This window comes from Adiantum capillus-veneris, chromosome 30 (genome assembly GCF_014529385.1).
Source record: "Adiantum capillus-veneris isolate H3 chromosome 30, ASM1452938v2, whole genome shotgun sequence".
In the NCBI taxonomy this organism is placed as follows: domain Eukaryota; kingdom Viridiplantae; phylum Streptophyta; class Polypodiopsida; order Polypodiales; family Pteridaceae; genus Adiantum; species Adiantum capillus-veneris.
Window position 1 is genome coordinate 48,526,149 of NC_140960.1, and position 21,488 is coordinate 48,547,636.

The following is a 21,488-nucleotide window of genomic DNA, read 5'->3' on the forward strand; positions in this document are numbered from 1 at the left end:
TGGAACAGCATTGTCTTGAATCCTCTCATTCAATACATCCAATGATGCTCATACTTCCATGGCCTAGCCAAGTTGCTGATCCTAGGATTGATAATTTTGTTGGCCTTGGGTTGATTAGATGATGCTACAATTAACCCCAATAGATTTGAGCCGCAATATGTGTATACATCAAAGAAAGCTAACAAATGAGGATCTCCTTTGAGTTTTCAACTGTCCTCATACAACTTGAGCAAGGAGTTACTTTCAGTGTATCCATCTATTCACTTGGTCCTGTAATTGTATCCACGATTCACTACTTTTATAAAATTGTATCCCAAGTATCTAGTCTTTTTTGGAAAAAAAAATGATGATGGATTTTGTTTTATTGCTTTTTTTGCTACACCAAAAATGGTGGAAACTACATGGGTTGAGTTATTTTGATTTATAACTTACTTGTGTCAGGATAAAGAAAGTCTTTCTTAATCCCAATTGAGGGTATTATGTTGGATCCTTGATGAAATACTTTGCGGTAGGATTTTTGGATATGTTTATTGTAGTTTGAAGTTATTTTTAATTAAAAATAGTAAAAAACACTCCCTCTAAAAATATCTCTCCAACCAAGGCTTAGGACAACATTTTTGCTAAATTTAGCTCTTTTGTGAAAGTTTTAAAAAAGCTCGCGCAAAAAGCTCGCTCCATTTCCATCCCCGCATGGACCTAGCTGCTTCAAAGAGTGTCCTATTCTTCCTCTCTGCTATTCCATTTTTTTGAGGAGTAAAGCTGCAAGTAACTTGCCTTTGGATTCCATATTGAAGTAGGTAATGGTTGAGCTCCTTGGATAGAAACTCTCCTCCATTGTTAAACCTAAGATTCATGAGTCTTCTACCTATCATTTTCTCAACCATGACAAGAAAGTGATTGCAAAATTGAAATAGTTCAACCTTGGTCTTCATAAATTAAAACCAAGTGTACCTAGAAAAGTCATGTGTGAAACTCACAAAGTACATGATTCCTCCAAGTGAAGGAGTGTGGGCTGATTCACATACATCAGCATAAACCAAATCGAATATCCCCAGTGCCTAGAGTTTCTTCTTTTGAACTTACTCCTAGCATGCTTTCCAAGGCAACATGCTTCACATACTTTCCCAATCCTTTGCAAGGTCAGGATGACAATGACCATGTTTAGCTCTCAAAGCCACTTTCCTTGACCTGCTATTGGATTCATAGATATTCTTCAATGTATCCCAAGCCTTCTTGGGAGTCTTCCCATCTATTAGAGGTTGAGAATTTCATCTTTGACACTCAAATTTATCATGTAAATAGTAAACACAGCTTCATGATTGTTTTTGACCTGGATCTTACCATTGTAGACCACCATGATGAGGACACCACTTCCATACTGTATGCATTGCAAACTGAGAACTACTACCATGCCTCTCTACTGCTTTTTTCCACTGGAAGGTCCCCTACTCTTTACACATAGTTCAAAAAGGAGAAACCCTTGCTCACTTGATCCCAACATAGCAATTATGTGGATAGGCATAGAGGTCATGTATGGTGATAGCATGATCCTTGATCAGAGTTGGGAGCATGAGATTTATAATCAAGGGTGGAACCACAACATTGTTGTGCAGGTTGCGTCTGAATTTCCTCAACTACAAGTTCAGGTGGAATCAGAGAAAAGGCCACACAAAGTCGGCTTTTATGTAGAGAAATAGCACGCAAATGAAGTGAAATGAGTGAAAATTTGAGGCGCATGGGCTAAAAGTGAAGCTAATTTACAATGGAGGAATTGATTTGGACAACCATCCTGAAGGTGTTTGAAAAGGCCAGGCATTAGCTTACCTTCTGTGTAAATTCAAAGCAGAAGGGAGGTCCCCATATGCCATACAAGTTTGTGGAGACTCCCATATGCCATATAGTTTGTGGAGACTCTGGTAATGATGTAGATCTTTTCAACATCCCTAATGTGTATGGACAATTCTTGGTTTAAATTATGGAAGCTCTATGCAAATTCTTTGAACACCATGGAGTGTATTGCTTTACCCATTGTGCTTGTTCTTTCTTATGAACAGTTATAAGGTGGAGTGTGTCTATTTTCCACACACACACACACAGTTTAAAACTTGCAGCATGTGAGTCCAACTCAATAATATAAGTAAATCTTAAACCCTTGCAGTCACCTCCTCAAAGTGCATTTAGTTCATAACTGGAATCATGCAAGTCAAGTTTAATATTATAACGCACTCATTGTGAGATAATGTTGGGCTATTTTTAGCGAATGGCAAGCAAGGGCATCTCTCCAAATGCAATCAGTTATTCTTACATCTTGATAGCATGTGGCATTGGGCAAGATGTTGATATGGGCATAAGAATTCAGGATGCAATGCCTTGGATGACTTGTATGCCTTGGAATGCACTAATTGTGGGATGAAAACAAGCAAGGGCTTCTCTTCATACAAGGGTTGTTTATAGTAGATGAAAATCAGGGACTTTTCTCCAAATGTAATCACCTATGCTTGATGAAATTGATGGAGTATGTTTAGAGACCCTTGATGGTGAGCCTACGGCTAACTTCATCAATGGCAGTCATATATAGAAGTATGAAGAGCCACTAACTGAAGAAATGCTTGCACATCAGCATGCAATAAAAACACGTACGATAGTCCACAATTTGGCCAAAAAGAAAAAATCTTGGGATGAAGGAGATGCCAGAGTTGTCAAAAGAAAAGAGTGTCAGAAAGCAGCGCTCTTAGCTCTACATCCAACAATCTTAGCACTCTTGTTGAAGCTATACATCCAAGACCAACCCAAGTATACATCTTTCCATGTGGCTATCAAGAAATAAGATTTGGTGGATATGGTACTAAGAAGGCCTTGGAATTCGCTATCCATATGCTTGACCTTCTATCTTGCAAGCCCAAGCATATGGATAGGGAATTTCTCATACGAATCCTCTTTGGCTACCAAAATCAAGCCAAACACCCTTGACACTTGTTGAAAGAATACCACTAGCTCATCAAAAGAGGACTTTAATTATAACTACATCCAGGGCTATTCAACAAAAATTGGCATAGCTTTGACGGATTACAAAGACATTACTGCATGCCCAAGAATATTACACTAGAGCTTCTTAGATATGGTCAAAGGCTTGGGACCATTGGAGAGAAGTTTATAAAAGAACAAGGATAATTTTTGTTTAATTATCTTGGTCAAAGGTAAATGTTAAGTGTAATCAATTTGGACAATCAAAGCCACACATCAAGTACCACACATGCGAGAGAAACCAAAAGAACTAAGAGAAAGGATAATTGTTGTTTTATTAAGGTATCTTGATCAAACGTACAGTTCAAGTGTCAAATGAGTGTCATGTCTAGAACAATTGTGGAATTTGGATTCATCACTTAAAAAAGGGAAGGTACATGGCAATGATTTCCCTCACAAATCCAGAAGCACCCAAGGTGGATGGAGCCACTGGGGCTAGGGAAAATGAAGCCACTACAAGCACTGGAGGGGGCAGGGGATGCTACCATAATGGAATTGGAATGGGTAGAGGTAGGGGAGATTTTTCCAAAAGAAGCATGAACTTCTATACTTATGGCAAGTATGGCCACTCCATAGATTAGTGTCTAGATTTACCAAAACTAGAGGTAGTTGACCAGAAACCACCAGAGCCAGTACCAGTAAGAGTAGTCATAAGAAGAAGAGGAGAAGTGATTGAAGAAATCTCTACTGAAGAAGATATTCAAACTGATGAGGCCAAAAATGTTGAGATGTCGAGCTCTACACCTTGAGCTGGCATCCACTACGGGTCTTGGCCGCTTCTGGCATTTACTCACTGGCGCGTTAGGTGACCGACACGGAGGATCTCTGCCAGTGATTCTACAGCTGGACTACACTTATAGTGCCAACCTAGTACGCTTCTAGCGAGTTCACACTTAGTGATCGCATGTACATATGTGCTACTTTTCAGCTTAGTCATTTTGTACTCTCTTTTCTGTGAAGAAGAAGAAGAAGAAGCTTTCCATCTCTGTGTGCTTTGTGCTTGTCTTGTGTAGCTCTCTTGTATCCTCATTCTTTACACGGTATCAGAGCCTGGTGCAGGCAAGAGAGGCTAAGAGAGCAAGAGCATCACAATCCCTTCGTTCGCAATCCACGACCAGGTCTCCAAAGTGCAGTATACAGAGATTTACTGTACAAGTACAGTGGTTGTATGTACGCTTGATTGTAGACACTCGTTGAGTGTAGAAAGCGTTATAGGTACCACGATAGCAGGTTCAACAGATTTGCAGGTTTTTGCAGATTGCAGCTATTTTGTCTTAGTGCTTCAAGATGTCTGACGGTTTCAGTCAGATTGTTACTGAGAAGCTTGAGAAAAATAACTACCCTGCATGGAAGTTCAGAATAACAAATTTCCTAAAAGGAAAAGGTTATTGGGACTATGTAGAAGGAGACAATGCAAAGGAACCAGAGATTCCCGAGGCAAATGCCATAGCAGAACAAAGGAAAGCTTTGAGGAACTGCCAACAAGGCCAGAGCAAAGTGATGTATTGGCTTTCTATGAGCATCACAGATGGCATGATGGGCTATCTACAGGATGCTGAAACCCCCGCCATTGCATGGAGAAACTTAGGCAGAGTGTTCGAGGTGAACACCAAGGCCAGGAAGCTTCAACTAAAGTCGGAGCTAAATCAGGTTAAGAGGAACAACCTCTCAATCAATGATTATGCCTTGAAGATCAAGAGTATCATTGAGGCTCTTGGATCTATTAAAGTCTCAGTGGAAGACGATGACATTGTCCGTGCATGCTTGGATGGTCTAGGAGATGAGTATGTACATTTTAGGTCTTCCATGAATACAAGAGACGACATCCCCGTGTTCCAAGATTTGATTTCTATGCTTATTCTTGAGGAGAAGAACCTTGACACATCTTCTTCTCATGGCAGAAATAATTCTAAACAGGCCTTCTATTCTAACTCCAACAGAGGTAGAGGTAGAGGTCGTGGTCGAGGCCCAAGGGGTTGCAGGGGCCAATTTCTGGAAGGTCAATCAAATCAAAACAATACAGGTGGCAGGGGAAACCAGTCTCAAGGCAGGGGGAGTCAAAGAGGTCGTGGTGCACGATCAAGCAGGCAGCAACATACTCCAGATAGCAGAGAATGTTGGACTTGTGGTGAAAGAGGTCACATGTCACGTGACTGTCCAAAGGGAAAAGCAAGTGGAAAGAGAGAACAGGGCAACTATGCATCTACTAGCAGAGATGCAGATGACAGCAAAAACGAGAGCATGTTTGTTATGCAGCATGTAATGAATACAATGACTGCAGAGAATTCCACCCAAGATGATGTTTGGTATGTGGATTCAGGTGCCTCTAATCACATGACGTCTCATGGAGAGTGGTTTAGAGATATGTGCAAACCAGATGTGTCAGGCTATGTGCAGACAGGAGATGACACAACTCACCCCATTGCTCATGTAGGGGACATACCTCTAAATACGAAGAGTGGGAAATCAAAGTACTTAGCAGATGTACTTCATGTCCCAAACATTACAAAGAATCTTGTTTCTGTTGGACAAATGGTTGAGCAGGATTTGCAGGTTCGCTTCAATCCAAATGGCTGTTATGTAGAAGATTTCCAAAATGGATGTAAGCTGATCACAGAGGGCAAATGTGTGGGCAGAATGTTTACGCTGAATGTAGACATGCCTGAGGTAAAAGCTGCATTATTTGCACAGGGCACAGGTGTTGTGGCTGATGTTGACATTTGGCACAAACGCATTGGCCATGTCAATGAGAAGAGATTGTGCAGCATGCAATCAAAACAGATTGTAAAAGGTTTGCCCAAATTCAAGGTGGATGGTATGCATAAACTGTGTGCAGCATGCCAGTTTGGAAAACAGTCAAAGGGCTCATTTCCACATGAGCGCAATGTATGTAAAACGCCACTTGAGAAGGTGCACATAGATGTTTGGGGTCCAACCGATACTGCAAGTATACATGGTTGCAGGTATTATGTCTCTTTCATTGATGACCATACAAGGAAAGTATGGGTCTACTTCATGCGTAACAAAAGTGAAGTGTTTGGTCACTTTCAAGACTTCAAAGTCATGATTGAGAAGGAGACAGATATGCAAATCAAGACATTGAGGTCAGATGGAGGGGGAGAGTACTTCTCCAATGATTTTTCAGATTTTCTGCAAATGCATGGTATACGCAGGCAGTTTACATGCAGATATACTCCACAACAGAATGGGGTCGCAGAAAGGAAAAACAGGCACATTGCAGAGGTTTCACGTGCATTGATGAATGAGAAGAACATGCCTCATCATTTCTGGGCTGAAGCCGTAAATACAGCTGTGTACATTATGAACAGGACACCTACAGTTGCGGTGCATGATGTAACACCTGAGGAAAAGTTTACAGGTACAAAGCCTGATTTGGCACACTTGAAAGTGTTTGGCTGCATAGCTTATGTGCATGTACCAGATGAGTTGCGTAGGAAATTGGATCCTAAAGCAGAGAAATGTGCATTGGGATGATGCAATGAATGAAGAGATGGCTGCATTGGAAGCAAACGACACATGGGAGTTGGTTCCATTGCCAAGTGGCAAGAAAGCTATTGGCTGTAAATGGGTGTATAAAACCAAGCATAAGGCTAATGGTAACATTGAGCGTCACAAGGCAAGGCTGGTCGCAAAGGGTTATGCACAGACGTATGGCATAGACTATGAGGAGACCTTTGCTCCAGTGGCAAAGATGACGACTGTGAGAGCTGTCATAGCAGTGGCTTCATCTAGAGGATGGATTATGCATCAAATGGATGTAAGGAATGCCTTCTTGAATGGTGAGTTGCAAGAGGAAGTGTATATGGATCAGCCACCTGGTTATGTCGATCCAGGTTACCCAGATTATGTATGCAGACTTCTCAAAGCTTTGTATGGTTTGAAGCAGGGCTCTAGAGCATGGTATGACAGGATTGCCAAGTATCTTGTTAGTATTGGTTTTAGGAGAGCTCATGCTGATCATTCACTCTATGTACATGAGAGTGATGTGGGGATTGTGTTCATTACCATATATGTAGATGACCTTATTATTGTTGGTGACAATGCTATGGAGATTGACCATGTGAAGGGTCTTCTCAAAGAGGAGTTTGAAATGAAAGATTTAGGCGAGTTGCGCTACTTTCTTGGCATTGAGGTGATCAGGACTCCAGAGGGTGTATGGCTATCACAGAGACAGTATGCTTTGGACATGTTGTCAAAGTATGGTATGGCTGATTGTAAGCCAATTTCTATTCCCTTGGATGTGAATGCAAAGCTGAGTGCAGAGAAGGGTGATGTTGTTGAGGATGTCAACATGTACAGGAAGATTGTGGGTAGTCTAATCTACTTGACTATCACGAGGCCAGACTTGAGCTACACAGTAGGCTTGGAGAGTCAGTTCATGCAGCTTACGAGGAAGCCACATTTGGATGGAGTACGACGCACACTTAGGTATGTGCAAGGTACTCTTGACTACGCATTGTTCTATGCAGCAGATGCACCATTAGCATTGTATGGGTATACAGATGTAGATTGGGCAGGTAGCATTGTTGATAGGAGATCTACGAGTGGCTTCATGTTCTCTTTTGGGAGTGCTGCTGTTACTTGGAGCAGCAAAAAGCAACCTACAATTGCTTTATCGAGCACAGAGGCCGAGTACAGAGGTGCAGCAGTTGCGGCGTGCGAGGTAGCTTGGCTAGGCACATTACTTGAGGACTTGGGAGTGCAGGTGGACCAGCAGATTTTCATCCATTGTGACAACCTCACCAGCATGCAGTTGGCTAGGAACCCAGTGTTCCATGCCAGGAACAAACACATAGAGGTCCATTACCACTACGTTCGAGAGCGAGTGTTGGCGGGCGACATCGACTTGGTCTACGTCAGCACAGAGGAGCAGATAGCGGATATCTTTACCAAGGCCCTCGGAGCTGAGAAGCTTCGACGTTTTCGGACTATGCTTGGACTCTGCGACATGCAGAGCTCGAGGGGGAGTGTTGAGATGTCGAGCTCTACACCTTGAGCTGGCATCCACTACGGGTCTTGGCCGCTTACGGCATTTACTCACTGGCGCGTTAGGTGACCGACACGGAGGATCTCTGCCAGTGATTCTACAGCTGGACTACACTTATAGTGCCAGCCTAGTACGCTTCTAGTGAGTTCACACTTAGTGACCGCATGTACATATGTGCTACTTTTCAGCTTTAGCACTTAGTCATTTTGTACTCTCTTTTCTGTGAAGAAGAAGAAGAAGCTTTCCATCTCTGTGTGCTTTGTGCTTGTCTTGTGTAGCTCTCTTGCATCCTCATTCTTTACAAAAAAGTGGGAACAGCAGAGGAAAGTGTGGAAGGCTAAGGATAAAGAAAAGATAGTAGATGAATGGCAAGAACAAAGGGGGCTTGCAACAAAAATCATTGAAAATCTATCAAGAAAGCTGGTAGAACAACCAAAAAGTTCAGACGCTTGGACCACTCACAAAATACCATCTCGGCCTTCAAAACCAAAACCGAAGAAGTCAGCAGCTAGACTACATGAGTTTATGATTGCTGCAGTACAGAGCTTGAGAGAAGAATCAAGGCAAGTCAGAGAAGACTTGGCTGAGGCTGGACATACTGACTTGGAAAGAATCAAGTGGATTCATCATAGAGCTAGCCAACAACTACAAACAAACCAGTAGAATGGAACTGTGAAGATTCTCAGAGGGAGAAGTCTTCTGGTTCGGACAACGAGAGCTTGGGCAATGAGCAAGATGCAGTATATGTTAAGGTCTATTATCAGATTCAAAAATTCACCGTAAAGTTGGATGACATTCGATGCACATTGCCGAAGGCAGATAAATTTATCAAACAAAAGAGAAAAGCTGAAGCAAAGGCCATAACAATGGATTTGGAGGCTATCAAGGATGATGAGGTTCCAATAAACCAAATAGACTATCAGCTCGAAAAACAATGGGAACCATTATTTGGTGTTATTCTAGATGGGGGAGCATGAGTGAATATTATTGGTGAGCATCTTTGACAAAAGCTAGGAATAACCAAAATGAAGCCAAATCCATTCAGAATAAGGATGGCAGATCACTGGGTGGTCCAAGCCACTGGTCTCATTGGAAACATGCAGATAAGGGTGGGGAAAGAGAAATTTAAAACTAGTTCCTTAGTGTTGGATGTGCAAGGGGCCTATGGAATGTTGTTGGGAAGACCATGGCTCAAAATTGATGGGGCTATACATGATTATGCAAACCACACATTGACTATTCACAGCTCCATCAAGAGAATGGAAGTCAAGATAGATAACACCAGATCATGGAGGAAGGCATTAAGACCAGAAGAGCTATGTAAGAAGTATGGTACAAAGAATATCAAGAGGATGTTAGCCTCCATGAATATCTTCCCTTTAACGAAGATCAACCTCACCGCGGTATTGATGGACAAATAACAAGCTAAACGACAGAAACAACAATACCCCGATTAGTTCACTGAAGTAAATGTTGGGAGAGAGACCAGATAGATGGTCAGGAACCAGACCAACCTGTACCATAAAAGCTTAACAAAAGAGTAGAAACCAGTTTGGTGGACCATTCATAGGTGAATGAAGAAATTCCAATAGTACCACAACAAGATCTTTAGAATGATCTCCTGGAGGTCGAAAACCCATTTAATGATTCTGTTATAGGCATTTGGACAAATAAGGAAGTTGAATCACTGGCTATTAGAAAGGGAGGTGGGCCAAATTGGTTGCTTCCAGTTGATCGAGAATTAGAAGAATGGAATCTCGGCTCAGAAGAGGAACCCAGAATGATTAAAATCAACAAATAGCTGAAGTCCAAGATCAAGGAAAAAGGCAAGGTATTGTTCCAGAAGTATAAAGACGTATTGTTCCAGAAGTATAAAGACGTATTTTCTTGGGAACATACAGATATGAAGGGAGTGGATCCAAAGTATGCTAGCACTACATACGAAAGGATAGATCTACCATTTGTTTATCTGTCAAGATGGTGGATCATGTTGCTAAAGAAACTCGTAGCTTATGGCTTGTGGGTTGAGAGGTGACTTGAGATCTTTTTACACTGTTAGGTGACAAAAACGGATGTGAGCTACGAGAATCAATAAGAAAGTAAAGAGGTTTATCTTTAGATTCTCCCTTGGTCTCAAGAATGGAGAACTGTCAACTTTGGCCACTAGGATCCAAGGCAGCATAGATGTGAGCTTATTCATCTATCTCATCCTTTACTGAAACAAAGTTCATAGTGGATGTTCTAGGTGGGTTGTTGGTTGGCTTTTGACCGCGAGGTGCTAATCAATAGAAGTATGATATTGTGAGAGAGCAACATATCTAATGCATAATGCATGATAGGTGCTCTACATTGAGAGTAGATGACATGCCGGTGGCTAGCGTCGTGATGGTGTGTTGCTTGTTGATCTCTTTGTGTGATGGACGCCTCTCCTTATATAGGGAGAGAGGGTGGAATTCCTATATCTTTTATTGGGGTGTGACCTACACCATGTGAGCGTGGGTCGGTCATGTCTGTTGCATGATGCTTGTGGTTGAAGTTCACAGAGAGAAAATAGTAGGAGGGGAAGTAAGGTAGAGGGATGGGGGGTTCTTACAAGGTATGCTAAATGTAGCTAGCTTATTTTGGAGAGGGGAGATGGGCTTTTTAGAGGAATTTTTCAAGGGTGGTTTGTCATTTGAGAAGATAAATCCGCCACTTATAGCGAAAGTGGCTCTAACTTTAGCCAAGACCTCATTTAATATGGCTTTGTTTCTCTCACTCATGCCCTGGATTTCAAATTTAGAGTAAAAATATATACAATGATCCTATTTTCTTTACAAGAAGTGAGAGATTATCAGGGGCGTTGATGTAGAGCCAAAAGATGACTAAAAGATTGATGCTGTCATTCAAAACTGATGAGAGATAGGGGTGGTTCACCTAATTGATGCTTCTATAACTCGATGCTTTGCTCGGACAAAACTTCTTTGTGTTGTGTCATTTGTAGTGGTCGTAATTGGATGCCTTTGCGGTCATCACAATTGCCGTCATTTCATTAACAGTGTTCGCACGAGGTGTGTATGTATGAGAGCATGCACATGTGTGTGAATGATGGGGGTTGTAATTTGACGATTTCTAGCTTATGGGCTGATTAGTGAGAGTGTTTGGTGGTTATTGTGAAAGTTTACAGTAAAAATTTAACAATAGATTGATTGTACAATCTATTGACCATACAATGGACGAGACCGGACATATACAAAACATAATACACTAGATAGCAACATACTAATGGACAGTAGAGACCATATGACAATTAATAATTTCACATATCCCTAATATTTGATACAAAATCAAATTGTAAAGTGTTATAGCGTCACATGATCAAGGAATTGTAGATGAAAAAGTGTAGTCCATTGAAAAGGTTTTGCTAATCTTAGCCAAGCGAGAGAGTCCAGTTGTTAACCAATGATCAAAAAAGTCTGTCTGTTTGATAAATTGCCAAAATTTTGGCAGAGTCTCATTTGTAAGTCAGCAATATTTAAAAATAAATGAACCCTTTTGTCTAAGGAGCCTCACATCAGGATTTTTTCAAATAGATAAATCTAGTATTAAAAAACGAGAGTAAAGAATAATCGTATCTTCATAGAGAGAGAGAGAGAGAGAGAGAGAGAGAGAGAGAGAGAGAGAGAGAGAGAGAATATGTGGGGGTGGTTTTCTGTGTGTTGGTCTCAAAACCATATATAAGAGCATAACTCCATTTTAGCATCCTAGGGACTTTAGAGACCCAGCTTACGTAAGCATAAAGCATTTATTTGAAAACTTTATTAAAAGGATCACAAGGGTAAGCGACTTAGAATGTAAATGTCCATTTGAGCTTCCTATGATAACATTAACCATTAACAAAAAAGTCCCCATCCTCTGACATTAACCATTAACATACAAGGCCCTATTAGCATTTTAATGCTTTATGAAGGGACTTCATCGTGAGCATAATAAAAGGCTTGCAATAAAGCCATCACTCACTTTATAAAATACAAACCAAACGTTTCATTCTATATAGTCAATGTGCTTTCTAAGTTAGTTTATATTCCTGCTTATAAAACCACTAGCAAAAATCTTGTGTGTGTGGCTTATATAAAATGTGCTGTCATTTGTTACTTGTCAACAATGAAGGCCAAGGGCCAGAATCCCCTTCCCTAAGAATCTAGCAAATTCCATTGCAGTGTCGAATGAGCAAACTAATTAAATGTACATCAAGAGACTCAATGTCAATGTAACCAATTCATGTATTTTATATACAACATAAACTTGCATGAACAAACCTCAAAAATTGTAAGCTCCCTTCTGACACATGGAATAGAGAATAGATGAAGCAATTGAAGAGTGTGGTATCCATGCATCATGCCTTTTATCCACATCCGAGCGCCTACTAAGAAAAATTGTTGCACGAGAAAAAGTTCCGCTCTGTGATGTGAGGGAGAGAGAGTGTTTGAGAGATAGGGATAGCTTCATAAGGACAAAAAGAAGATCAATGGCGAGTATGCGTGCATTTCTGCACAGTATCATGGAAAACAAAGTAGGTGAATCCACATGCGGCTCCATAATCTAGATAATAGTGCAAAGTATTGGGTCTTGGAGAACAAAAGTAAAGGTTGAGAGCTTCCAGCATTAAGAGAAAAATATCTTAAGGAAGCTCAATGCTTAAAATAGACTCGTACAGCTAGAGCCCTTAAGGATCTACAATTCCACTGACTGATTTAAAGAAGGACACATTCATCCTTGACTACAAATCCCATGCATAAAAAAGGTGGTGGACTGAGGAAGAGAGAGAGGGAGAGGAGACAAGGAGGGGGGGGGCTCCATGGATGGAAGAGGACAAGGCGGGAAGAGGTGATAACGAGGAGGAGGCCTCTTTATTTGCTTTTGTTAGAAAGGTGATGGCCATGGTTGTACAAACCATTGAGTGTCTCTTTTATTTACTAATATATAGCTTCTAATAATTTGAACGTGGAGCCCTATGAGGAGAAAATGAAGGAGGGAGGGATGATTGCCAGTGGCTCCGCCAGTACTTGGGGACAAAGACTCCTTACCATGCAAGATTGCCTACTTCAGGTAAAAGCTTTTTTCGAGAGTTTTATTTTATTTTGATCATCAAGTGGTCGTTAACACACAATGCACCTGAGAAATACCAAGAAGAGGGGGGTTCCATAGAGAGAGGTGGATTGCGTTCAAAAGGAGGCCCTCAAGGTGATGTGGGTATGGATAGTAACAAGATTTAGTCAATTGTGACATCTGCTAGAGATTGATGAGATATGGATGTGATTGCTAAATACATTATAATGACCATAATTCTCATCAAAGATCTTGACAGGGATAGTGATGTGAATGTTCAGTGACTATCATCTTCGTGCAAGTACTGGATATGTGTTGTCTAGTGCATTGGTACTTAAGAGTTAGTGTCTACTAAAAGTGGAGCCCTATGAGGAGAAAATCAAGGAGGGAGGGATGATTGGCAGTGGCTCCGCCAATACTTGGGGACAAAGACTCCTTACCATGCAAGATTGACTGCTTCAAGTGAAATCTTTTTTGGGGAGTTTTATTTTATTTTGATCATCAAGTGATCGTTCACACACAGTGCACTTGCAAATTGCCAACAAGAGGGGGGTTCCATAGAGAGAGGTGGATTGCGTTCAAAAGGAGGCCCTCAAGGTGATGTGGATATGGATAGGAACAAGATTTAGTCAATTATGACATCTGCTAGAGATCGATGAGATATGGATGTGATTGCTAAATACGTTATAATGACCATGATTCTCATCAAATATCTCGACAGGGATAGGGATGTAAACGTTCTTTGTGCAAGTACAGGGTATATGTTGTCTAGTGCGTCAACACTTAAGAGTCAGTGTCTACTGAATTGGTTGTTGGCTTATATTGGCGTTGCATACGTAATCAAGGGTAGGGGGCACGTCACAAAGTAATGACATGGCATGACCTAAAGGACAAACTTCAGACAGCAGAGCCCCCCTGAAAGATGCAGAAGAAGTTATGATAACTTGAAGAACCAATCCTAGAGGCCAAAATGAAAGGACATTCATTTTTATAAGTTGTACCAACTTATAGGTCCTGTCCCCGATGGAAACCAAAGGGACAAAGGTCACAAAACTTTGTGTAAAAGACTGATGACATGGTGTTTGTACGGACCCCTGCAATTCGCAATGCTAAGATGGCTATCATACGGATTTTTTTGATTCTCGCTCTTAACATGGCACTTATATAGAAATTTCACGATTTGTGTTGGCTAGCTTTTGGAACCAGATTCTTTTAGACTTGAATCTTTTCATGTACACTACTTTTGGAAGGCCCACGGCCTATAAATAAATTTCCAAGGCCTCAGTCTCAAGCAGATTAGCCTGGGAGCACTATTGAGATGAGAACCCTTGGACATTGCATTTTGTGAAGCATTAATAATAAATAAATACCAAAAAAGGCACCAACTTTGAGGCCAATATCTCTGGGTGTGGAACTTTGTCGTGTCGTGTTGTCTCTCTCCTCACCAATGGCAACTATCACTACACTACTATCTTGGATAATATTTGTGAAGCTAGTTGTTGGATAGGAGATTTTTGAAAACCCAACAATTCCTGGACTTCCAAACTTGCTTGAAGTAGCAGAATCTACACTTTTGTGTGCAAATTAGAAGCACTTGGATTTTCATTACTTGGATAGTTCTTGAAGAACTCTATCTTCCAAGTCTTTTGAGAGACTTTTGAACCCATTAGGACTTGTTTGGGGTCTTCTTGGGCCCTTTAATCTTCCCCAAGCCTAATGACAATGTTTAAGTAGTGGAGCAATAGGAGGAAGCCATGTAGACAAAAATGTTGGGTTTGTGAGTCCCTAATTTCTAAGGGTCAAACTTGGAGTGTAGGCTTTTCTTTTTTGTAAAAGTCTATCTTCCAAGTCTTTTGAGAGACTTTTGAACCCATTAGGACTTGTTTGGGGACTTCTTGGGCCCTTTAATCTTCCCCATGCCTAATGAAAATGTTTAAGTAGTGGAGCAATAGGAGGAAGCCATGTAGACAAAAATGTTGGATTTGTCAGCCAAACTTGGAGTGTAGGCTTTTCATTTTTGTAAATGGACATGAAAATTGAAAAATCTTCAAAAATAAAAGATTTGGGTGTATTTGTAATTCTAAATACTAATGGCTGGAGTAAATGGTCCACCCTCAAAAAGTGGGGTAGCCCCAAAAACGCCCCCTCATTATTAATTGACATTCAAGCCTACTTTTTCCTCCCTCCACTCACTCCTCTCTCTACATACCAGATATGACCCCTCCTCTCTCTAGAACTAAGAATCTCAATTTTCACTCTCTCCTATTGAAGGAGTATCGTTTTGGCCTCCTCTCTCTCCAATCTACCTTCCCCTTCTCTCCCAAGCCTAGTTCTAAGTTTTGGCTCCTTTTTGGCTATGGAGAGCTTGTAATACAATCCATTTTTCCCTTCCTGGAGGTCTTCCTCTCATGCTTGCACCCATTCTGCACTCTCATCCTGGGAGCTTACATACATCTTGCAGAGCTTAGTAGCTTCAGCTACCCAAGCTTACGGTTTAGGGACCTTAAGTTTGCAAAGCTTTAGGGTGAGAGAGCTTCAGCTTAAAAGGCTTTAAGCTTTAGGAACCTTTAACTTGCAAAGATTTAGGGGTAAGGGAGCTTCATCTTGCACAGTGCAAGAAGCTTGGATAGCATGAGTCATAGACCTCATTCAAGGGTAGACTCATTTTGTTGCAGCAAACAAGCAACATGACAATGGCCATTAGGTAACCACAACCTTTGTGAAAGGCATGCGGGTGACAATGCGGCCAAGCACAAAGGGAGCCCACAAAGTCTGTCATTGATTCATCGGACAAAATTTCCATCATTGGAAGGGTGTTATATTGAAGATGAAGCAGGTGGCCAATGGAAGCAAGCACGTGAAGATACAACACGTCGACAAAGCTTCTGAACTACGAATCACTAATGTCGATTGCAAGCGCTTTCTTGCTAATTGTAAGTATTTCTAGTGTTGTTTGTAGCTAACGCTATGCTTTCCCATGAACTTCTCTAATGAGGAAACTTTTATGGGCATGGTGTTTGGCTTGTGCATATATTTTTCCATCAACATTTATGGAATGGGAGCCTCTAGAGGCGCTCTCCAAAACTTTTGAGGCTCACCACTTTGAGTTCGGCTCATTGCTATGTTTTGAATTCACTGCATCGGAGCTTGCAGAATGGTCCATTTTCTTCTTTGATGTAGAGAATTGGATACCACATTGCAAAGCACCAAATTTCCATTATTTTCCCTTATCGGAGTGGTGGAAGGAGACGCGAGGTGAATGGAAAGTACTCGATTCCGACATCACTGATATGGAGCAGGTTGAACTGCATGTGTGCAAGTAGGAGGAAGTGTGGATTGTTAATTGGAATATGGAAAATCTAAGAGAGTACTTGGTGCTTAGGTTTGAGCTCAAGATAGACTACATGTTTGTAATTAGTAGCAACCCTTTGCGTAAGAGAAAGGAGAGGGTATTTCTTTGTAACAGCATCCCCTTTCCTAGATGTATCCATATTAAGCAAGCAACCACGGTTGTAATGTAATACTCTCATATTAACATGATACATGTTTGTCTAATTTTGTGATCCGAGAATGTTTAATTTTTTAGTTGTAGGGGCTTTAAGTGACTTTAGAGTCGGGGTTGGTGGTGAAGTTATAGTGTTTCAAACTATGGTGTTTGGATGGCAATACTATATAGCCCGTGATTTTTGCAAAAGAGAACGTTTAAATTTTAATCATCGTTGAGTTTTTAAGTTTTATAAATGTGTCCTATTTGTTGGGGTATAGGCGTCTGTGCCTTGCCCGGCCGCCCAGAGTCTGGGCGCCCACTGACTTGTATACCTTATTCATAGCATAAGTGTATAGGGGGCTTCTCACTCTTTGGAGTCTCCCCACCCACATCGTGTGTGTCTCCTTCTCTCTCTCTCACTCTCGGTCTGTGGTGCTCCCTGATCCCCTTCAATTGGTATCAGAGCTATGGTGACCGTGGAGAGCACGACGGCTTTGAGAGCTTCGAGGCGATAGCTCGCTCGCTCTCGACGGTAGAGAGAGAAGGAGACACACACGATGTGGGTGGGGAGACTCCAAAGAGTGAGCAGTCCCCTATACACTTATGATATGTATAAGGTATACAAGTCAGTGGGCGCCCAGACTCTGGGCGGCCGAGCAAGGCACAGACGCCTATACCCTAACAACCTCCCACTTAAAGGCGACTGTGCCTTTAAGCAAGGGAACCTAGTCTAAAGACTACAAAAGGTGAGAGAAAACTGCTCTCAACCGATGCCCACTGGTTGGCTGTGATCGTGTGCATCCGGCTCTACTGATAGACAAACATCCCGCTGCGGAAGCCACACAGAGCTAGCTCCAAGATCTGCAAAGAGTCTACAAGAGCTCATGCACTCCTGTAAGTATCGGTCCAATACCTGCAAACCTCCCCTATGCTCTATGCTGAGATCAGTCATCGAAAAACTAATCAACCCTGCTGCAAATGCTCCCACTGCAGCTGCTATGTCGGGCCTTGAGATCAGCATCTCGTACATGAGGACACCGAATGTTGATGCAACCCTGGCAACCTCTGTCACCTCCAACTCAGAACTCAACTCATGGTAATCCTGTCCCCTATCATAGAGACCATGGCACTCTGACTCCGAGCTCTGGAGTGACTCCTCGTGTCCACCACATATCACATGTGTACCAAGAGTATCCATCTGTCTTGAATCTGCATCAAGCTCTGGCATAAGCATATCAAGAAATGACTCCACAATAGCCGACATCTCAGCATCCATGTGAGTCATCTCTGTCATCACCTCTGATGACTCATCCTACTGTGACTCACTAGAGTTGTCCCGCTCTACCTGTGCATCCGTAGACGCAACCTGCACAACAAGGTCATTGCTCTGCACTCCATGCAAAGCATCCTGCAACCCACAAGAAAAAGAGACTCGCCTGCTCTCTCGCTCTCTACCTGGCTGCATGATCAAAAGACAACACCGTCTCTCTCGTGATCCACATGCAATGGGTAACCTATACCACTCCTGGCACCTCTCGCAATCATTAGCGAACCCAAATGCATCACAAAATCTCGCTCTCGTAGCGAAATCTGACATCCACAATCTCTAAGCTGACCAATCGAGATCAAACTCACTGTCAAATCTGGTACATAGCGCACATGTCGTAACAAGTAAGATACACCACTCGGTAATGACAGTCTCACATCTCCTGCACCTGCTATCGCATGCACCGATCCATCGGTCAAACGTACACTGCCAAGCATCCCGCTAGAATAGCTACAAAACCATGCATGATGCGGCGTGACATGAAACATAGCATCTGCGTCTAGCAACCACTGCGAAGGGAGTGCACTATCCACATGTATAGCATCTCGTGCATAGCTCGAGGTAAAAGTGACATCCCCGTCACTAGTATACACCGACACTACATGTGCCGCAACTGTCAAAGCAATTGAGTCCATGGCATCACTACATACATCTCTGAGACTGCCATGTCTCCTACGATGTCGCATACGACGAAAACAGCGTCGTCTAACGTGTCCAGAATGACCACAATACCAACATGTCACTTGTTGGCGTGCTCGTGAATGTACATGTCTCACACGAGTCCGTGATGACTCATATCTATCATACATATCATGTAATCTGCCCCAAAGTGCTCTCGAAGTAGCCTCATATATAACAAGAGCATATACAGATTCCGCAAGGTGCAAAGAGAGTGTAGATAGTGCCATATCCTCTAGCTCCTGCCACTGATCGTCAGACATGTTTGAAGGTCTACCTGCATCACCACTCAATGGTCGATGCAACCCTCGCTGTGTCAATGCGTCAAGCATACACTCTCTCCATGCCGCAAAGTCTGACCCATCAAACATGCGCATGTGTGAGAGGTCACAATCTGATCGATCACCTGTCTCTGCCATGAGCACAATGTAGCAAACTAGAAAGCAAAACCACCTCACCAACAACACCTGGAAACTGTCTACCAATATGGCCAGAAACACAATGTAAAACCTGTGAGACACACTCCAAAATAGAGCTCCCGCAATGTCAATACAAGCCTCGCATGCTCTAGTATCACACTGCAATCTATGAGCTAATCACCAAGCCCACACTGTGCGGTATCGATGCATACACACGCACAAATCTCCCACCTGCAAAGAACACCGCACGCAAATGATGAGTGCAACCCGCAATCTCTACCTAGATCGCATAAATGATACGTATAAAACTCCTGGGAAAATTTCGCCAGAGTTTCGACGCACAATGGCTATCAACACAAAATAACCATTGTCCTGCAAGCTCAATACAATGAGCAATCAAGGCGCATCAAACTACACTCAACATACATCAACGGAGTGACCGCGCATAAGCAAATGCCAAAAGATTTGCAATCCGAAAACTTGATCAATGCGAAAACAATGCTCTCAAGAGAGCTCACCGCACTTGAAAGTGCTCGTCAAAATTCATGTATAATGGTAATCAACCATGCGCCATAACCATATGCAAACCATCCGCAAAGTCCATGAATCCAAGCACAAAATCACTGCCAAAGTATCCTGTGAAAACCAGTGAAAGAAGCTCCACCTATGTGCTCCAAAAACCTGTGTCTCTCAAGAGACCGCTTCGGTGGTGTGTAAACGCCTCCGTACTTCGTTGCCCTCTATGTCCATGATGCCAACATGTCAAGTCTCTATGCCGTCGAGACTTGCGTGTGGGACCAATCTCTCCCATGGACATAGAAGTGGGACTAGACTCCCCTGTAGACATGGATGTCGCGTACATAGCATGTAAACTCTGCCATAAAGCATGAGTTGTAGTCTCCCTCAAGACCTACCAGTAAACAAACTCAACCAGATACAAACAAATCGTAGACATGGCTAACTCATCAAGATCCTGCCAATCATCACCACGCATAGAATTGGGCTTCGCCGATAAACCACGCAAGGGTTTATCCTGCCCCAAATCCGCCAATGCAACAAGCATATGTTCCTTCCAAGCAACAAAATCTACACCATCAAACTGTGTCAGACCATAACGCTGGAAGTCAAATGAAAAATCAGCCATAATGCTCGCAAAAGAGCAACCAACAATGAGTAGCAAATGTCAACCAAATCAGCCCTAAACTGGCTCGAATCGCATCAACAAAAGTCTGCAAATATGGCTGCAAATCAGCCCCAAAATTCAGCTCTTAAACAGCCGCATAAACAAGTCACAAACATGTCCCAGATCAGCCTACAACTGAGCCATACATGGACACCTGCAAAGAGGAAACAATGGCTAAACATAGACTAGGTTCCCTTGCTTAAAGGCACAGTCGCCTTTAAGTGGGAGGTTGTTGGGGTATAGGCGTCTGTGCCTTGCCCGACCGCCCAGAGTCTGGGCGCCCACTGACTTGTATACCTTATACATAGCATAAGTGTATAGGGGGCTGCTCACTCTTTGGAGTCTCCCCACCCACATCGTGTGTGTCTCCTTCTCTCTCTCTCACTCTCCGTCTGTGGTGCTCCCCCATCCCCTTCACTATTTTTAATTGTCTCCTTTGTAAGTGACTTGCATGGACCATTTTAAAGTCACTTTCTTGTTTTTGATCTTCTCTCTTCTTCTCCACTACTTCCTTGCTCTATCCATCCCCAAGCACGTACCATTGTCCCTTGCACTCCACTAGTAAGAATGGCTATTGCTAATCAAGCCCTTGTTGACCAACTCCTTGCGCATGACCTAGGACACATGATGGAGAAGCTTAGCACCGTGTTCTAGGTATCCATCGACATGGAGGCTACCATCAAACTACATGTTGATTCATTTGAAATGCTTACATCCTACATGGAGACACATACAGAAAATTACTCCATCAATTTTGAAGACGAAGAAGGTTTGTGGGTGCCAATGCATATCCTCAAGCACACCTTCAAAGAAGGCAATAGTTTCCGCTTAAGATTGGGTAGGGTGATCAAAGGGCTCACAAAGGAACACTACCAAGAGCTCGATCAAGAGGAAGATGTGGACAACCTCATAGACCTGTGCATGGGGAACATTGGCACGGGATTTATGAGGTGGGACATGGCGGTCGATGTGATGGTGATGGAAGCAATTGAAAACAATAGGGGAAACGGTAAAGCAAGTGATCGTAACAAGCCATCTCTGGGGATGCTTGTAAAGGAGATAGAGCCCAAAGAGGAGAAGATGTCTAGCCAATAAGAGGCTTTGTTGGCTCTCCTATGTCTTCAAGGGGAGCCTCCTTTGGAAGCAGCTACCAAGACCTAGAAGGGGATGATGTTGAAGATGAGATCCCAAAGCTGCTCTTGCGTACCTTGCATCCAATTATAATGGACGATCAAGAATTTGTCTTCCTTGACAGCATTACCCACTCCCTTAAA

General features: G+C 42.5%; 1 pseudogene; it reads left to right on the forward strand.

The window, feature by feature from the left end:
• Nucleotides 1–1,315: 1,315 nt before the first annotated feature.
• Nucleotides 1,316–1,972, forward strand: LOC147417910 (putative sucrose-phosphatase 2; annotated as a pseudogene).
• The last annotated feature ends 19,516 nt before the right edge of the window (nucleotides 1,973–21,488 follow it).